At 47.0% G+C, this 18,854-nt stretch overlaps 1 protein-coding gene across 5 annotated transcripts in view; it reads left to right on the top strand.

Moving 5' to 3' along the window:
* The first annotated feature begins 486 nt into the window (after positions 1 to 486).
* Positions 487 to 18,854, top strand: part of PLS3 (plastin 3) — a 49,565-nt gene continuing 31,197 nt past the window's right edge. Inside the window, exons 1-2 of one of the 5 annotated variants that reach the window (XM_027465194.3) lie at positions 487 to 643; positions 6,179 to 6,325. The gene's annotated coding sequence lies outside the window, so the exon portion shown is untranslated. Of the gene's footprint in view, positions 644 to 4,690; positions 4,928 to 6,178; positions 6,326 to 18,148; positions 18,359 to 18,854 lie in introns of those variants that run through there. The other 4 variants (XM_027465195.3, XM_072043086.1, XM_027465196.3 and 1 more) reach the window with 4 other exon arrangements.

An 18,854-nucleotide genomic window follows, 5' to 3' on the forward strand; every position in this document is an offset into this window, starting at 1 on the left:
CCCCACAGCTCAGAGTGCAGGGTGCAAGGATTCAGGCACCGCTGCACTCTCACACTTCTTGCGGGAGACTTTTTGTCTGGGTTGGCCCCCGGCGTGCCCACCTGCATCCTTAGCACCAGCATCCTCAGCACCAGCCGGGTGCTCGCTCTGGACAGAGAAAATGAGATTGCAAGGGGAGCCCCGCGCATGGGAGGAGGGGTGCATGCCCTGGAAGAGGCAGGGATGCTTGTAGGCAGAAGGGAAGCCAGCTTGCAGGGATGCACACAGGGGAAGAACGAGGAAAGCTTCCAGGAGCGGGGCAACGCGTGCGTGGGAGCGGGACGCGTGGCTGCACGGAGGGGGGAGGCTTCCAGGGCAGGAGCAGGCAGGCACGCAGGACACGAGGGATGCATGCAGTGCGGGTTAGGGCAGGGCAGGGCAGGGCAAGGCAAGGCAACTCCTCCTCGCCCTGAGTGACTCTCCCGACGCCTAATCGCCGCGCTGGGCCAACGTGATGTGCAGCAGCACGGCCCAATCCGGCCGGGGCGGCGGGGCTGGGGCGCGTCGAGCGCGGGCAGCGGGGTTGAGGCTCGGCACAGCACGGCTCGGCTTGGCTCGGCACGGGGCAGCACGGCGCGGAGCAGCACGGCTCGGCACGGCGGCGGTGAGTGCTCTCGGCAGCTCTCCCAGCGCGGCTCCAACTTGCGGAAAGTTGCTGGCGCTTGCTCCCCCCGGAGGAGCGCCAGCCCGGGCGGAGCATCCTGCCAGGAGCGGCGGGGCGGGAGGCTCCCCCCGGCCCTTCTCGTCCCTTCTTTTCCTTTTCCTTCCCTTCCATTCCCTTCCCCTCCCGCTGCGCTCCCGGGACAATGGGGGCGGCCCCTGCCGGAGCCCCGAGCGCGGTGCGTGTCCGCCGCCCCTTCCAGCCCCGAGGCGGCGGCGAGGGGCAGCTCGTCCCGTTTGGCCCCACAGCAAACTTCGCCCCCGGGGCCGAGCCGGGATGCGCTGCCCCCAGCCTCCCGTAGCGGTTTCCCGGCCGCGGCGTGGCCGGGCCAGGGCCGTGCAGGGGCTCCGGGCTGGAGTGGGGGGAGCCGCCAGGGCCCGGCCCCTGCGAAACTTGAGGTTTTGGGGTGAGCCACTGCGGGTTCCCGCAGAGCAGGACGCAAAAAGAGGGGATTCAGCTGGCGTTTAACTCTGATCTCTTGCGCAGGATAGCGCGGCCGGCGGCAGAAATGGCGAGGAAACTGGAGCCGGCTTCCCGTCTGAGCGAAGGGGGGGGTGAAATAAAGTGAAGCAGTGGGGCAAGCGTGTGGGTTTATTTTTATACATCTCTAATTGGGACTGGGAGAGGAAGCGTCCCCGTGCTCCCCCGGACAATGGCTTCTTGTTGGGAGGCTGGGAAGGGAAGGGGAGCAGCGGGAAAATCCTCAGGAGGCGAAGCTGGAGGCTCTCCTCTGCACGGGGGAGGCTGGAGCAGCCTGGCACCGGCTGTAATAGCATCAAATTCTGGTGCTAGCAGAGGTAACAGGCTCCACAGGCATGACTGTGCCCCAGAGCAAGTTTTAAATGTTTATCTAAGTGAAAATAGTGGTGAGACACGTGGAAGGGAATCCAACCCCCAGTTAATAGTAATGCTTCCCTGGGAGAGGCTGTGTGTGTTTGCACTCTGTAGTAACATCCATACCTTCAAGCAGGGCATCACTTGGACTCCGTTTTTCTGCTTTCTTTCTTTTTTTTTTTTTTTTTTTTTTTCCCTTTTCAGGAGAGCTGTTAGTATAGCTTTGAGCAAATGCCATTGAATTAGCCTGGAGGTTGTTGTTGCTGTTACACAATCCCAGTGGAATGCCTGTGTGCAAGCTAGAGCTGGGCTTCCTGTTTTTGGTCAGTCTGTAGAAGAGACTATAAAAGATAATAGATATCTCAGATAAATTGCTTTTGCATGAGAACTTGGAGCCATTGTTCAACCAGTAACACTTGTGACGCCTCAAGTAAGCCTGGTAACCTGAGAAGAAAACCTCCTTAATGCTGGGAGACTTACTCAGAGTAACTTTAAAGACAACAGATGGAACCTGGATATAAAGAGGGAATAGTTACAGAGATCAACATATGTTAGTGCTGTTCATAATAATGTATAGAAATTCAATCTGTTTTGAAAAGAAACCTTGTTCAAAGAGGAGCTGCTGGTAGTTTGTCAGTGGTGAGCAGTGTTTCTGGGGGATTAGCTGACACAAGGCGAATCCCCTGGGCGCAGTCTTCTGTAGCTGACTTCAGCCCCAGGGGAGTTTGATGGATTTCAGTGTGGGGTGTGCCCACAGAGAACTTAAATTTCAGATCTGCTGGTTTGCATTTGAATACTTTTCAGAAAAATATACTTGAAAATAACTTGCTAAGAGAGATCTTTTTGGAACTGCGCTTATCACTGCCCATTAATCTTGCCAAAAGTTTAACAATTTGAGGATGTTGCTTAGTTGTGACTGAGGTCCTTTGAAAGAATTCTCTGTGAAAGATGAATTACTCATTCTTTGTCTGTGTTAAGAGATCATAATGTGATTATTAAATTGAGTTATTCAGTGCTAGATATAAAGAACTGTGCTTAACCAGTGTCTTTGTTCTCTTATCAAAGCTCATCTGACAAAAGTTTTCCCTCCTATAAAGAATGCAAATACCTCCCCAGATTAAAGAATGCCCAGAACTCTAGAAACCTATTTACTAGTTTTGTCTAGATTAGCTTCACAGTGGGGAGGGCTCTGGGGACTGAAGACTTCATTAGGTATTTGTCTGATAGATGCTTGGATTTGGGATAAATGCAGAGAAACTCCTTCCCCTGGGGCTCCTTTACTGAATTCTCTGCTCTGGGTTTCAATTGTTGTGAGATTAAGATGGTGAGTGAAGGAATTGCAGCCTTGTTAAATGGGTTTGATGCCACATCCACTCATGTGAGATCTAGTAGCTCTTTCCTGTGTTTACTTGGCTCCTGTGCAGCAACTTAACTTGCTTCAGATAAATGAAAATACAACTGTTATGACTTCAAGAAGTGAATGAGAATTGCATCTTTTAATCATTGGTCGAAAAAGGATGTTAGGGACAGTAATGTGCTTAGCTGCAAGTGATCTAAGTATACGCTTTTATAGTTAAACTTGTTTAGTAAAACTGCAAGTTCTCATGTGGAGCATCAGTGCATTTGAGTACATTTTTTGCTAATGTGGGTAGCTTACTACATTGAGAGAAGAGAAATGCTTTCTTTTTTACATGGTTGATGGTGATATTGGGGAGGGAGTGCCTGTGATATTTCTGTATCTATATAGTCTCTTAATCCAATTCCTTATTAAATTGATGGTAGTGATAAGCAGTAACCTTGATCACCAAAGACAGCCTTGTTTAGCCTCTGAGTTGGTGGTTGGATGGTAGTAGTTCACTTGGCACAGTTGCCCAAGTACACCCTATCTGTGTTCTTGGTAACCTGTTTTGTATGACATTGAATGATGGGTTGAGAAACATGAAGAGTTCTGGTGCTTTTTGTTTTTGTTTTTTTTGGGGGTGGGGAGGGGAAGGGGGAACACCATCCTAGGTATTTCTGTTTCACAGCAATCTCTTCAGATTTTTTTAGTTATAATGTCTTGCATCTCTCCTTTCCTTTTTAAAATGCTGAGTACTGTAAACCAGAATCCTGTAGGGAGGTTTGTCCCTCTTCGGATACAGGCCTGTTGGCTTTGCCTGTGGCAAAGAAAGTGACAGGCAGCATTTCGCCTATTTCTGTTACTCCATCACAGGCTGGGTTTCATGTAGCTCTAGTAGTGCCCCATAAAGCACAGTCCCAGCTCAGGCAGTACCCCAGAGCAGAGGCAATTTATGGTGCTGTGTTTAATGACTTGCAGTGCAGCAAGGCAGGTTGGTTGACCTGATGCATGGGCATGGGAGTGGTTTGGATCCAGAAAAGAGTTAGCTCATATGGAAAATGAAAAACAGTATGGTTTCACATGCTACGTTGTTGCTTTACAGGGTGGACTGGTGAAATTTATTTTATTTGACTGCATCTTGGTTTAACTGTGTGCCACATAATAGCAATAAACAGCAGAAGAAACTTATGTTTGCGCTTTGTGTGTTACCTTTACCTCTATGTGTATCAGAGCAGTAATTCAGCATGGGAAGGCAGATTCTCATCTTTCTGCTCAGTGCCAGCTGTTTAAACATGTGACTGACAATCTATCAACCTGCAATAACAGTTTAATTTTTAACTTACTGGTTACAACTGAGAACTGGGAACAGCTGCAATATGATAGGTTAATGTTTATGAACCAATTACTAAACTTTGTGTGCTAGATACAATTGAATATGGACATTGAGCTCATCAAGCAGTTAAAGAAAGTTGCTAATTACGTCAAAAAGCCAAACACGAAGACAGAAATGTCTACCACTAGGTCTGTGTAAATGATAGTTAAATGCGGAATTTGAAAGAAGTTCATCAAATAACCTTAACGTGTATGCAGAGCAAAACATTCTCTTCATTTCAAGTAGATTAAAAAGAGTTGGTCTTAGTTTTGCAATGAGGGTGATGCAAGGATGTATTATTTTTTTTTTTTGTTGGGTTGCTCTAATGAATGACACAATATCACCTTGTTCTCTCTCCGATCCGTGGCTCCTCAAACCCTTAGATAGGCATCTGTTGCTGACATCTTTTCACATATGTTCCTGTTGACACTTTGGGAATTGGAGCATTGCACAAGCAGCCGTGGCTGTGTTTGCTGTGACCAGCTCACGGCTGAGTCTAGCGTGCAGCACTGCTGGCTGGGGGGTATGTGTGTGGACAGACTGTCCCCCATGTCCCTCACCTCTGCCAGTCCCAGAGACTTGCTCAGCCTCTAACACACCATCAGCTCTCCCTGCTTGCACCATTAAAGCCTTTTCCAGCTCCGAGCTTTTCAGCCCAGAGGTGCCTCTGTTCTTGTTGCCGGTATGTGAGTAGGTGGGGAGGGTGAGAGCTGTGATCTCAGGACTGAAGGCAGCTGCATGGTGTTGTAACAGACACCTGGGCTCTGGGTGGTGTGGCTGGGAGAAGCAATGCTTACCGACCGTCCTGGAGGAGCTCTGAGCAGAGGCGGCTCAGCTGACAGTGAGTGGCTGTAATCACTGTTAGCCGTGTGACTGCTGCCCATGAATGTGCTACTGTTGTGTCTTCTGCTCCACACATTTGGGTTTGTGTTCATCTGGATGTGCTGTTTCTTTTGAGCTTATTGGATGGCAAGGAGTTTAATTAAGGTATCCCTATCGTGGTCTGCTCTCAGGGTGCTGGTATGTGTGGGATGCTTTGGGGGTGGGTTGTGCTTATGCATGCCAGCATTTAGTATAGTTTCCAGCTGAAGTAATGGAGCAGGAAAACAGAAGTCCCCTCTTCAAAAGCAGGGGACATGGGGCTGGCAGAGAAGATGTGGTGATCTGTGCATTGCCAATACCATGGACTTTGGTCCCAAAGAATTACTGCTGGTGGAGGTATTTAAGATCTTCACATGGAGGACACAATTGATAACAGTGCTTCCAACAGGAGAGGTGTGAACCACCGGGGATGTGGTGCTGGGGCATTCACTGGTCTCCTGGGAGCCTGTAATCTGTTGGCTTTTTTGGCAATAGATTAAAAATGCAAAGAATGACAAGCAAGTCCTGTCTGGCCCGCTTGCAAGAATTATATCGTGTGTGTTCCTCTAACAGCTAGTGGTTCAGGTCTGTATTTTGTGGGTTAATGCTTGGCCTGCTCAGAGCTGGTTTTGTCACTGGGTTTGTAAGTGGTGTAAAGATGGAGAGGTGGCCCGTGTCCTAAGAGGTGTTGCTATTGGCAGAGATGGAGCTACGTAAAGCCTTTCTTTCCCTTTTGTTTATTGCTTCCTGTTGGTTTATCTCTAAATTTCAGCAGCCCTGCCCTCTGGTTTGTCGTGTCCAGGTGGAATGTGCTCCTGCATCACCACGACTGTCGCCACAGGGCATGTGCATTACTAATATTGGGGAAATGGTATGGAAGAAATAAAATAATTATTGGTTTGACATACAGCTGAGGATGTGGGAAGCAGGATGACTCTCTGAGATGTGAAGCTCTGGTTAGGACTGTGGCCGGTTGCTTGTGTCAATCCATATGGGCCATATGCTTCTAACCAATCTCCTTGTCTCATTTCCTCCTTTGAAATGCTTACAGCTGTTTTTCCTGCCTCTTCAGTAGGTTTTTGTTCCTGTAAAAAGACTGACAGCTCACAGATGCTCCTGGGAGTCCCTGCATAGCTGTGAAGAGAGGATATTACAGTGATCTTCAGGAGAAGATAAGTTGTAGTCTCTCTGCAGGAGGCCTAATTTCTGATGTTTTGAAGTAAGCTTTATTTTATTTGTTTCTTTTAAAGCCGAAAATAGTTCATGTCATTCACTGTTTCCCTGATCGCATAGGACACTTTGGGAAGTGAGAGACCAGGCAGTAGGTGCTGTCATTTGTCGTACTGCAAGGAAGGTGGGAATGACGTGGTAAAATACTTGTCTGTGTCAAACTGGGTTGAATGCCTTTACCTAAAGGAGTTGTTGGGATGGTGCCTGTAACAAGTAAAACCTAGTGCTCTGTTTGTGATCTCACTCTCATTTAGGTACTGAGAGCATATGAAACATCTTTGCTTTTGATGGGTTGGTTGCCTGTTGGCCATAAATTCTAAGTAAGCAAAATTTCTATAATTTTCCAAACCCTTGACTTTGCTTTGTTTTTTTTTTTTTTTTAAACAATCCTAATGTCAGAAAAAATGTTGGTGTCCAAGCAGCTGTTGCACTGTTGTCAGAAATAGCCTTGTGTGGGATCCTGGTTGTATGTAGGTGGCTGGTGACCGCTTCCCTGTCTCATTCTCCCGAGGCTCTCACTGCTGTGCAAGGAGCCACAGGCTGACTCTTCCTCCTGTAGAAAATAATGTGGGGTTGCACTCTTCTGTTCCCTGCCCATGTTTTAAATGGAAATTTGTAAACTGCTCTCAGAAGTAGAAAATAAAGTAATTCTGATTTATGTTCTTTTACAGCCTTGTTCTTTGGACTTAAAATACACAGGATAAGTCTGGCCCTTCCCTCTATTCACTTTTCATAGCCACCTTTGTTTTTTAATTTATATATCTTTTTATTCTAAATTCCTCCCATCCCCAAAATAGAACAGGCATCAGCCTGCAACCAAAGGCTGCCAGAGGTTGGTCTTGTGGGTTATAGTGGCTTTTTGGCCTGGTTGGAGACTGAGCCCCACCCGACATGAGCTTGGATTAAAAATAGCCTTTCTTTTCAGCAGGCTGAAAGCTGTGTACAACACGTTCATGTCTTGGCTTCTGGGGCACTGACATGGTGAGCCCTTCAGCTGCAAAATGGCTCAGAAAATCTGCTGCTAGCACACCAGAAAGTGTTATGGTGACCTGTGTCAGAAAGGTGCACAGCCAGGTGTCTTCTGCCCATGTGGCTGTTGCAGAAAAGTTCTAGCCACGCTTCTTGCAAAAACTGATAGAGTTGAAAACTGTAGGCTGGTGACCACGGACTCTGCAGTCCAGTGGCCTGGAAAGAGCTCCTGGTCCACTCTTGTTAGTGAAGATGGTTGGTTGCTGGGTGGAATAGATGCTGCGCTGCTGAGCCACGGATGCAGGAAGAAGTCAAAGGCTTTTTTTCTTCGTTAAATGCCTTCCTCAGCTTAGTTAGTTGTGAAAAAAACTCTGGCAGAAGTTATGGTGCTTCATTACCTGAGATGGAAACATCTTAGTGTGGTAGCAAGGTGTTTCATGGGTGGCAGGAGGACCCTGAGGCTCTCCTCTCTGGAAGGAGACCAGAGCTGGAAGAGTCTCCTGGATGGGGAGGTGCTTTCACAGAGCAAAGTGCAGTGCTACCTGGTCGCATGAACTTGGCAGGGAGTTAGGTGAGAGGGCATTTATGCTGCTTACTTGGCTGGGGGCTGTGCATTCAGTGGGAGATAGCAATCCTGGTCCCAAAGCACAGCCTCTTACCTTCCCTTGTTCATGTGGACCAGCATTTTGATGCCCAGCAAGAACAGCAGCAGTGTTTTGGGGCTTCTCTGGCATTAGGCTGCCAGTTTAGGTGTGCCCCAGCTCAAGAGAATTACAAGGGCTTGCAGACTGCTTCTGCCCTGTAGCCTCTCATGCTGTCCTGACTGTCCACTCCCTCTTCCCTCCTCTTAGAAAAGGAGAAAAAAAGGGGAGAAACAACCATTAAGAGCAGGAGGTTGACCAGTGCCTGATGTGGTGCCCATCTCATGCCCTTTGCCACCTATTAAAAAAGCCAAGCCCCAAAAGCCAAGGCTTCTTGGGCAAGTGGGAGTAGTTGGCCCTGGGACAGCAGAGGGAAGGGCTGAGTGTCTCCTTGTTTTGGGCATCAGTTCTCTGCCTAGTAAATCTCAACCATTGACTTCTTACCTTGTTTCGTGTTGTTTTCCAGGCTTAGGAGGCAGCAAGTTGTTTCACAGAGTGGTAATAGTGCCAGCCACTCGCTGTCCCCTGCTGGAGACAGTGGCATGCAGTCCCTGTGGGATGTGGGGCTGGAAGCCTCTGTCCACGAAACCCTCCAGCTCAGTCCTGAGCCCTGACAGGTGCTTTGGATAAATACATGAGCAGGGAGCATGAGAGAAGAACAGAGATGCAAGGAGGGCAAGGAGCCCCTGTGTGGTGCCTGATTCATGGCTATTTCTGACTAGCATGCTTCATGGGCCTGGAATGGTTTACGTGACCTTGATGATCGAATGTCTCTCTGAAATGCCTTTTTCTCTTCAGTTTGCTGTGGACTCCGCCTTGGCCTGTTCTGTTTCTGGTTCTTCTAATCTAGGCTAGACTGTAATTAAAAAAAAAAAACAAAACTTCAAGATAGGAAATATTGTCTCGTTTATAAAAACCTTTGTAAGCAGTCATGAAACTGACTGAAGAAGGGCGGTAGGAGGACTTTTTGTTTTCCTCCTAGAGTCTAGGGACAGAGCCTTCAGCCTTTGTCTAACTTAGTTGCATGTTTTTACTTTAGCTGAGAGTCAAGGGGCTATTAGTTCACATCTCAAATACTTAAAGTGGAAAAACTGACTCCTGCAGTTATTTCTTTACTAGACATTTTTGTGCTGAAGGGAACTGAGATTTTTTTTTCCTTGAAAAGAATGTTAGCTAAGCTGCTTTTAAAATTATTTAAGTACAGGAACTTAAATGAGGCAACATGAACTGCTGCCCACTGCAGAGGCAGGTCAAGACAAGGAAAACCTGCAAAATACCAGGAGAAAAAGCATAAAGAAGGAAGTCTGATCTGTGATGTCTCCGAGACAGGCAGAATGACGTCAGATGTGCTGCTGCTCTGTTCCAGTTTTTCCAACACCAGGTGCTGGATGAGGCTGCAGTTTGGGGAGATGCTGTGCTTTTGCAGGAGATGTCAGTGGACACCAGTGCAGCAGCTGGGGTATGCTTGGCTCTGGCATGCAGTAGGTAATCCTTTGCTTGCCCTGGGGCCTGTTCGTGGGGCTCCTGCCCGTTTTATTTGACAGAACTGCTTCTGTTGCCTTGGCTCCAGATGATGGGGAGACTGTCCTGCTAGAAGAAGGTAATTAATTGCAGAGCTCTAGGGAAGTCTTCTGGATTCCTACTGGAATTACAGCATCTCATTGAAGCGGCAGGAAACAAAGTTTAAGGAAAACCTTTGTTCTCCCTTTTTTAAGATCAACATATGAAAAGTATTTTGATGGTAGAAGGAGAATAGGAAGACACGTGATTCTGCCCTCAAATTAATATATGTGGGACAGATTTTTGCCAGTATGTTAGGGATTAATTTAGGGCTCTCCAGTGTTGAATGCCCAAGATGCTTAAACTTGCACCCCTTCTGGATTAGATGAAAGGTGATGTGTAGTGTTTGTGGAACAAGGTTGCACTGTCACCTGTGTGTCACTTGCATGTTCTACTCTGTCTGTTGTGATTGAATCTGAAAATTGCAGCTACAATCCTGCTTTTCTATATGCCCTTAAAGCACCTTCGTAGCTTGTTGTTGCAGGAGTTGGTAAGATGAGGTGTGATCCTGCTTCTGCATGCTGGAAGTCCCATGTAACACTGGTATGTTAGTGGCAGGAATATGGGCCACAAGCGATGCTATAAGCATTGATAGAGTGGTGAAATGAGTCCTGGTTGCTGCCCTGCTTTTGCTGGGAGAGCTCAGGGCAGCCCCTCCCAGCAGGCGAAACTGCTGGCTGAGCACCGAGGCTTTCAGCGTTTCCGAAACAGCACTAACCAAGTGGAAACTTAAATTCCAGCTACCCATCCCTGAAATTGGCATTCATACTTCATGAAGCAGTGTTTCAGCTGGGTCATTGGCTAAACAACATTTGAAAGATCATAAATCCTGGGTCCTTGTTTACGCTGCCATCGCAATCTTATTTTCCTTCCTGATAATCAGCCGGGAAGGGTCTGTGGAGCGTTGTTTGGGTTTGGAGCAGGGCTGTGGTTTTGAGATTCCAGGATGCTGAGTCTCATCCCAGGGACAGGCTTGGATGCTGTCCTGCCTTAGAGCCTCTGTAGTAGGACCCTAATGAGCAGGCTGATACTCAAGTCTGTTGCTGTTTTCGTTGAGCTAAGACAGTGTTTGCTTTTTGCTGTAACTGCTGGATGTCTGCGGTGGAATATACATAACATATATTCCACTATAAATCCTGTAGTCAAACATTTCCTTGACCCAACATAGAACAAGGTGCTTGTCTCCAGCTGGTCACAGGAATGAGGGAAGTGAGTTCAAAAGTCATATTGCAATTAAACTCTTTCTTCTTGAATTCTGCATAAAACGTTTTGCCTCCAAAAACAGATTGAGGACTTTACACACGCCTTACCCATTTCCTAAAGTAAAGTTATGCTGTTACAATTGGTATTGTGCAGACAGGCAAGGGGAGGAGGTTTGCCCTGCCTTTAAGATTTATTTTTTTCTGTGATAGCAACACTTTGCAGGAGCTCAATAGAGAACAAATGAAAATACAGCTAGAAATGTATTCCAGTCTTCGTGTGCTCCTACAAGTAATGACCAATCTTGAGTCTTTGTTTAGATAAAACTCACCTTTCCACAGAGGAGAAAGGGAAAACTGGGCCTTCTGAAAACTGCAAGTGTTTTGTGTAAGTGTCCCGAATGTCTGTCTGACCTAAACTTTAGCCTGTTCCTTTCTGCTCTGTTTGGCCAAGGCTGGGACTGAGCTTTCTTTGGGGACACGGATGGGAGGTTCCAGTGCAATCCTGCCTCTGCCCTGCTGCTGCCTACCACTTTGTAACATTCTCGTTGATCTAATTTCCAGCTGGTCTCTTGCCACTGTTTAATACAAACCAAATGCTCTAGCAAAGGCAGTGTAGTCAGACTACTTGTTGAAAAACTGAAAAACTTACAATGCCTGTGCCCGGCTAAGAACTCTTGGGAGTTATGCAGCTTTTTGGGGCGGGTGGTTACAGCAGCACCCAGCCTACTTCGCCCCCATTTAGAGCCATCGCTAATGGCACAGCCTTTTTTACCTCCCTCCCCCAAGGGATATATAACATTCTTATGGGTTATATAGGATAGTTTTAGTCTCTTTGCTCCCTGCCTTCCAAAAAAAAAAAACACCATGAAATGGAGTGAGATTCAACCCTGTACTAATGGCCTTGAAACCCCCTGTTATGCAAGAGTCTTTATGACTGGCACTGGTCAATAATTCATGTTAGCGATTAAGGCTTTGTGCGTTGGGTTGAAAACAACTTGGCACTGAGCTGTGCATTGCTGTTTCACGTGTTGGTTGCATTCACAGATAACATTCTGGATTAGCGTTTGGATCTCTTTGGTCTAATGTGTGCTGTACCTGTGGTGTTACTGCTCACACGTCCTGCCTGAGCTGCACAGTTACTTCGTGCCTTCTGTCAAATAGCATGCCTTGCTTAGACTTGGCTTTGTGGAGAATCTGTAGTTTTTTTTTTAACTTGGAAAGATGAGGATTTTTTCCACTGTAATTCATAAAATATTAAACTCAGCAGCAGCAGTAGTAGTAGACTTCAGAGCATAAGAAACCTGAAATCAAGGCAAAGAATGGCTTCACAGGACAGAGGTCAGTCTGCTGACCTCTGTCAGGAGCTTTTTTTTTTTTTTTTGTGGGCTGGAAAACATGAGGCAGCTTACTAATTAACAGCATGATGAGCTGTATGGTGAAGATAACAGTCTAGGGACCTGAAGGCTATGAGTGACAACTTGCACTGTAGGTGTGAGTGGCAATCTAGCACACTCACTTTTCTACACGTCTGAACAGAGTGCAATGGCTGTAGGAGCTGCTGGAGTTGGATCTACAGCAAATCCATCCTACAGAAAATTTCCTGCGGTGTCTCAGGTAAAAGGAACAGTACTAGGGGAAGCCAACAAATTAGCCTCAAGCTAAATACCAGGAAAAGCTTCAAGGTCCCTTGAGATGAGATTCTGGACTTGTCCAATGCAGCTGAATTCATAGGCCCACTTGCACAACTGAATGAACCTTGCGCCAAAATCTTCAAGTCTCATGGCTCTTAGCTACCTCCAGCGTCTGGCAGGATGCCTGGGTGAGATACCAGTGTCTCCCTAAAGGTCCTGGTGGGCTGGGCTGGGTGTGTGACTGCTTCCCAGATTGATCTGTGATTGCACCACCATTGCCCTGACTCCTCAGTGGTGAAACCTTTTTAATGGTGGTAGGTGACCCACAGATGAGTTGTGTGGGACTGAAGAGCCACCCAGTGGCTGTCTCCCACAGCCCCACTGCTAACCAGGATCATTCTGCATCAGACTGGTCTGGACAGTGGTCAATAGCTGACCAAAATTCTGCTTACTGGTCTGAGCAGGCTGTGACCAAAGTGGTGTAACCTCATCTCACGTATAGGTGGAAGATGTTACGCAGTTCCTGACCTCTGGTTCTGCATAATTGCCAGGCTTGCTACAGTCCACAGATTTATTTTGAGAGCCACATCCTTTTTGCTGTTGTAATCTTATTTTGAAGATTATACCAATTTGCCTTCTGCTTAGTAGCCTAATGAGCTGCTTCTGTAGACAAGTCACTGGTTCTGCTTGGTATTAGAGATGGCTCATTTGCTGTAGGCTTCTCAAATCAAAATGAGGCAGGGTGCTTGGCTTTGTAATAGTGCCTATGTTTTAGTGTTAGATAAGTGGGTCCTTTCCTTGGAAAAGCCTGGTCTGAGTAGCTGGAAAGTTTACAGAGACACTGCCGCCACTCAGACTGTGCAATGTTCATTACTGATGGGAGGTAACAAGGCTTATGTCAGACTTGAATTAACTTCTTGTGAACAAATCTGCAGTTTGTATTGTGGTTCCATCTGCAGAAAAAAACTTTTCCTTTGTATTTTTTAAGTTCCTTTTTTTTTTCCTGCATGTCAAGACCCCAGCATAAAGAGCTACACTTCTATTACACTGCAGGTTTTGCGAAGTGACTTGGACTGTATCCTCATGGAATAAACTTCACGTGGACACTTGATATGTCTCAATTGTAAATGTGACTAAATTGGGCGTTGCCAGAAAAGGGATCAGAACAGCTCTTCTGTTTAGAAACCTTCTGTTTGGGCAGTTGCGTGTTCTGTAACAGTGTGATTCCAGTGTAAAACATCGTCTTCTTGAATGGTGACATAGTGTCCAGAAGAATATCCACATTCTTTAGGTGAGCAGAGGAATGCCTGAGCCACACAAAGGATGGGCAGCCCTGGCATTTCAACTGAGAGATGTTTGTGCCTTCAAGACCCTCCTGGCAGACCGCTCGCCTCCCTGTCCTTTTCCTTTCTGCAGCGGCTTGGTCCATGGCGTGGCTGAGCTGGTGCAGCTGGGGTGCAGTGGCAGGGCTGCTCTCTCTCTGCTCTGCCCATCCCTCAATGTGCTGACCCCGCAGCGAGCTGGGACTGAGGAGGGGGTGGACGTGTTGGCCTGTGGATGGCAGCATGCACTGATGCCTGCTTGGCTGTAGTTCTGCTGTGCCAAGGTCTCCTCTCTACATGCTTTGGTCCTTATCAGCCTTCGTCTCATGCCATTGTAATCACCCAAAGAAAAAGCTTTTCATTGGAGCCAATTCATTACAACCCATGACAGGTGCAAGGTGCACTTTGTGGTGGGTCAGGTGGAGGTGCAAAACTGGCTTAAAAAGATTCTCTGGTCCAGATTCCTTTATCTTGCCTCTGCTCTGGCTCAAAGATGTTGCAGAAAGGATGGGAAGGTGCCCCTGCTCAGGCCTCTGGAACCCACGGTACCACCCACCCCTGAAACTTCAGCAGATACGAGAAGCTTTTTGCAGTGACAGTGCAGAAAGTGTTCACGGCTCATCTGTAGTCTCATTTCACAAACAAAACAAAACCCTGTAGTCCCTGTTGCCCATGATCTCAAGGGAATAACTCGCTCTTTTTTTTTCTCCTCCCTCCATGTATCCCCTCTCCACACCCACCTCTGTCTTTAGAATTTAATAAAGTGGGTGAGTCAGTACTAAATAAAGCCTTCTTCCGGCATCATCTGCTTGTGGCTCATTTCCTGAAGCTGACATCAGTGGAGCGTCTGATTTCCTTATGAAATAGTAAGACATGAGATGTCCTTTCCACAGTGGTCTGGGCATACTTGCTGACTTCTCTGGTGATTGCATGACCCCCTGCTCTAAGCTGTGAAGAGCTAGTTAGTTAATTAGTGTGCTGAGCTCTGCTGGAGCATAGGGTAGATTGGGCAAGTCCTCTGATGGATTTTACACTGCAAAATCACACTCTAGTTTGCAAGCATTTTAAAAATAAAGACAAACTTTCAGACCCTACTGCATATGCAGGTTTTTATTAAATAAGTATGAGCCTGACTAATGTCTTGCTTTCTTCCTGGTGACAGACTTGTTGAAAGAGTAGCTCAAAAAGCTTTTAAGGGGGAAATCTCTCAAAGACAGATTTTTTTTTCTTCTTTAAGGAGACTAATAAATCGAAGAGATAAGGTCAAATGGTTGTCAAGTCCTTCTACAGATGTTTACTTAGTGGAATTTACTTTGCAGTTGGTCAGCATCTGAAGGTGAATGCAAGAAGTGCATAAAACCTGTTTGTGTTTAAAAAGCACAGGAGAGAGTGCTCCTGTCCATCTCTGCATAACTGCATTAAAATCTTTGTCTTTGAAAGAGAATGGATAGAACTGGGGAAGGGGAGAGTATGGTGCTTAGTAAATGGTCGCTGATCCCAGTCCAAATGAGAAGGTGGCTGACCATCAACTTTGCTCTCCAGAGCCCCCTGATGTGCAAAGTGTGATGTTTTTTGTTTGGTAGAATAAACTATATAGGTTATGTGGCTACTCTTCCAACTGGTTACTCTTGTTGCCCTTTCTCCTCCCTGTCTTTTGAAGGAAGGGGATGCTCTTGAAAATGCTTGGTTCGCTGAGCAGTTGTTCAGTGGTAACAAGACAAAGAATGCAAGACGTGTGAGTGTACTGCTGCAGGGCAGGTAACTGAGGCTGAAAAGTTTCTCTTAAATAATCCTGGCCTTCCCTGTCACTTGTTACTTGTCCTCCTGTTTCCCCAGCTCGCACCACACCCCTACAGCACTAGAGCAGGCGAGGGCCAGGCTGGGGCAGGAGGCTGAGCTGCTTTTGCTGCCCCTGGCAGCCTGCAGGGTGATGAGAGCAGGGGCAGCAGGTGCAACATCGCTGGGTGGGTGCGTGTGGGGACCATGGCAGTGCAGAAGGGGCCATCAGTGGATGTCAATGCTCTGCTGGACTGGTGTAACATAGAGGTGCTGGGAAGGGGGGTGCACCATGTCCTACACCACCTGGATGGCAGAGTGGAGCCTAGCAAACTGCTTTTTGAAGCAGGAGGTGGAGGTGCCCTCATTCAAAATACTTCCCCAGAAGTGGTTGGTGGTTCTTGTATAGCTTCCTGTATTACCATAGCATCTCTTGACATTGCTAGCTAGGGCTAGAAAAGGGTTCTTCTGCAGGGGGCTGGAGAGCCTGGTGTCCAGGAGCAGGTGGTGGTGTTTGCTGGGGAGAGCTGTGGGGTCACCCAGTCCGCTGTAGCTGAAGGCCACCACGTGGTACCATTCCTTGCTTCCCCAGAGCATTACTAGGGCAGGGGGTGAGGGAAGAGGAGAAGAGAGGGGAGAGGTGACTCTGGGGCTACTCTCTCTGTTGCCTCATCACCTGGCAGGCGGTGGCTGCTCCTGCAGCTCTCTCTGAGTAACTTCTGGAGGGCAAATACGTGTTAGTGGCCTCCCAGTGAAACTTGGCAGCAGGAGCCGGGGAGGAGACGCGTCCTTGCGCAACGATGCGCTGGAGGGATCCTGTCCCCGGTGTGTCAGCACCTCCCTGCAATTCAAGGGCGTTTTTGCTGCTGGTGACGTCTTTTGCTGTTGACCCTGACAGCACCGCTGTCCTCCTTCCTGTGTGTGGGTTTCGGTCTGTGGTCCTGGTACAATTCGTGCCTCTCTGCATCCCTTCTGGACACAAGTACTGTCAGCAAACCAACCGGGGAGGAAGGTCTTCACCTTAATGAATCCTCTTGCTCCAGCCACATGTTTTAATGAGAGATTGGTTGATTTTTCTTTTGGTATATTGTTGTCAGGTTCCTCTGCAACGAGATGTGTGCTCCTGGGTTGCTGACAGTGATGAAGGAAGGGCTCCTCATCCCGTGTGCGCCCCTTGCTGGGGCATGGGTGCTTTCCACTTCGTGCAGGGGAGCGGATGCTTTGTCACCTGATCAGAGCACCTCAGGCATATCCTGTGCTTCCCTAAAAGGCTTTCTTAGGGAGGAAGAGGAAAATACGCTGGTGCAGTAGGCTGATTGTAAAACTCCTATTTTGGAAGCACACGGGGAGCTGTGTTTGCCCAGCCACACTGGAGGAAGCGGGCTGGGAGTGGCGGGGAGCTGTGCTGGGGCGTGCCACGGCGAGGAGTGGTGCTGGCGCTGCCGAGGCACTATTTTGGGTTTGCGTGTAATTGCAGGTTGCACCAACAAGGCTGGGTTTGGAGATATTTAGAGAGCTGAGTGCTTTTAAAGCTGCAGAACAACTGGCTGCTGCCGATCCTCTACAAATGTGGAGGATGGGTGTGTTTCACGCACACCCTGCGAGCGCAACTTCAACTTCTCACCATGGAGCCACTGAGCATCTGTGTTGGCTGAGGACAGTGGGTGGCGGTGCCCTTTCCCTCCTCGGCAAAGGGAACATCGGCAGCTAGCAGCCCCATAGGGTGCATTACTCCTACCTGGAAAAGAAAATAAGTAGAGGTTTAAAGCTCCGTGGGCTGCTGGTGACTTTTAGTTATCTGCCTCTGTAGCATGGGTCTGACACCTACAAACTTGCAGGTGCTGCTTTTCTCTCCTAGCAACGCTCTTGCCAGAGGCAAGGGGAGGAGGTTTTTCTTTCCCCTCCCCAGATCAGGCGTTGCTCCTATCAAGCCCTGAAGGAGCAAGGACAGAGCTGTCACGGAAGAAATCACAGTCTGGTTTGGGAGCTGAGTTTTTGCGTGTTGTCTCTAAGACCAGTAAAGCCCCAAAGCCTAAAACTTCCTAAAACTCAGTGTGAGCTTTTATTCTGTGGTGTGTTTGCACATAAAACAAAAATGGAGAGGGACTAAACTTCCTGAAATTAATATATTCACTTTTTGTTGCGTGGTTGCCCCAGGACTTCATGGGTCCTGTTGCTGTTGTGGGTCAGACAAACTCCTTACACCTAGGGACTGACTCGATGCTGAGCCCAGCTGCTGATGCAAATCAGAGCAGCATTGAAGCTGCTCTTCCCAAATCCCATCTGATGTACAGGCAACCTGATCCCAGTGGAGTGCAAAAGTGCTTTTCAAGCCAACTTCTTTCTTTCTAAGTTGCAGCTGCAGTTCTAGGCTTAAAAACCTCTATTTTGGTTTTCATTATATTTACCATCCTGAGGAAGCTGGCAGGTTGTGGGTTTGGGGTTGGGTTTTTGTTTTGTTTTTTTAAAACCTCTTTTGAAACTTTACAGCTGGAAGCTAAATTTTAAGGTGATGCCCAAGAAATGGGACCAGGCAGTGACTCACTTCCCTGGCTGATGTAATTAAAAAAAAAAAAAAAAAAAAGGAAAGAAAAACAATGAGCCTATTGGTCAAGTATTTTTAATTTTTCTAATGGTCACGAGTTCTTCAAATTCTTTACTAACTCAAGTATTCTGCTTATTGGTAAGTGATGTTCTCTCCTTTTCACTATAGGAGGGCTCAACCATTGTGGATTTATCAGGGAAGGAAAATTCTGAAATACGTAGTTGGAAAATCTCACTTAACCTTTTTTGGTGATTTATTCTGTTCCTGTATGTTGGATCAGCTAAAAAAAAAAAGTGCGCATTTCTGTTGCTTGTCTTTTTGGTTGGTAGCAGATGTCTGTATTTTCCTCTGGAGCAGACTGGGATTAATTGTTGAGGTAATGCAATATCTTGCTATGTGGACCAGCTCTGAACTTGGTATTTACCACCCATTTAGACCACATCTGTTTGTTTTGTTGTTTGTTTTGGTTTTGTCTTTATTGTTGGGTATTTTATTTGGTTGTGGGTTTTTTTGTTGTTTTGGTTTTGTTTGGAGAAACAGTGGGGTGAAATAGTAGGCACCATCCTACTGAATATGGGCTGAGACCAAACAGATCTGGCTTCTCATTGCTCTGTAAACTTCTGGTGGTCTTAAAGCTTTCCACAAAATAAGTGCTTTGAACAAAAGACAAGCTCTGTGTTGCTATTTGAATGGACAAGCTGAGACTAATCTGTAAAAATAACGATAAATTTTTTAGTGATGAGTATATATTAATACATGTATGTGTGTATTTGTGCATATATACGTAATGCATGTATATAATTTATACTAAGCTATAAAGATTTTTATATAAAATATAAGTAATAATAAGAACATACACATAAATGCACAGT

Source organism: Anas platyrhynchos, chromosome 10, assembly GCF_047663525.1.
Source record: "Anas platyrhynchos isolate ZD024472 breed Pekin duck chromosome 10, IASCAAS_PekinDuck_T2T, whole genome shotgun sequence".
In the NCBI taxonomy this organism is placed as follows: Eukaryota; Metazoa; Chordata; class Aves; order Anseriformes; family Anatidae; genus Anas; species Anas platyrhynchos.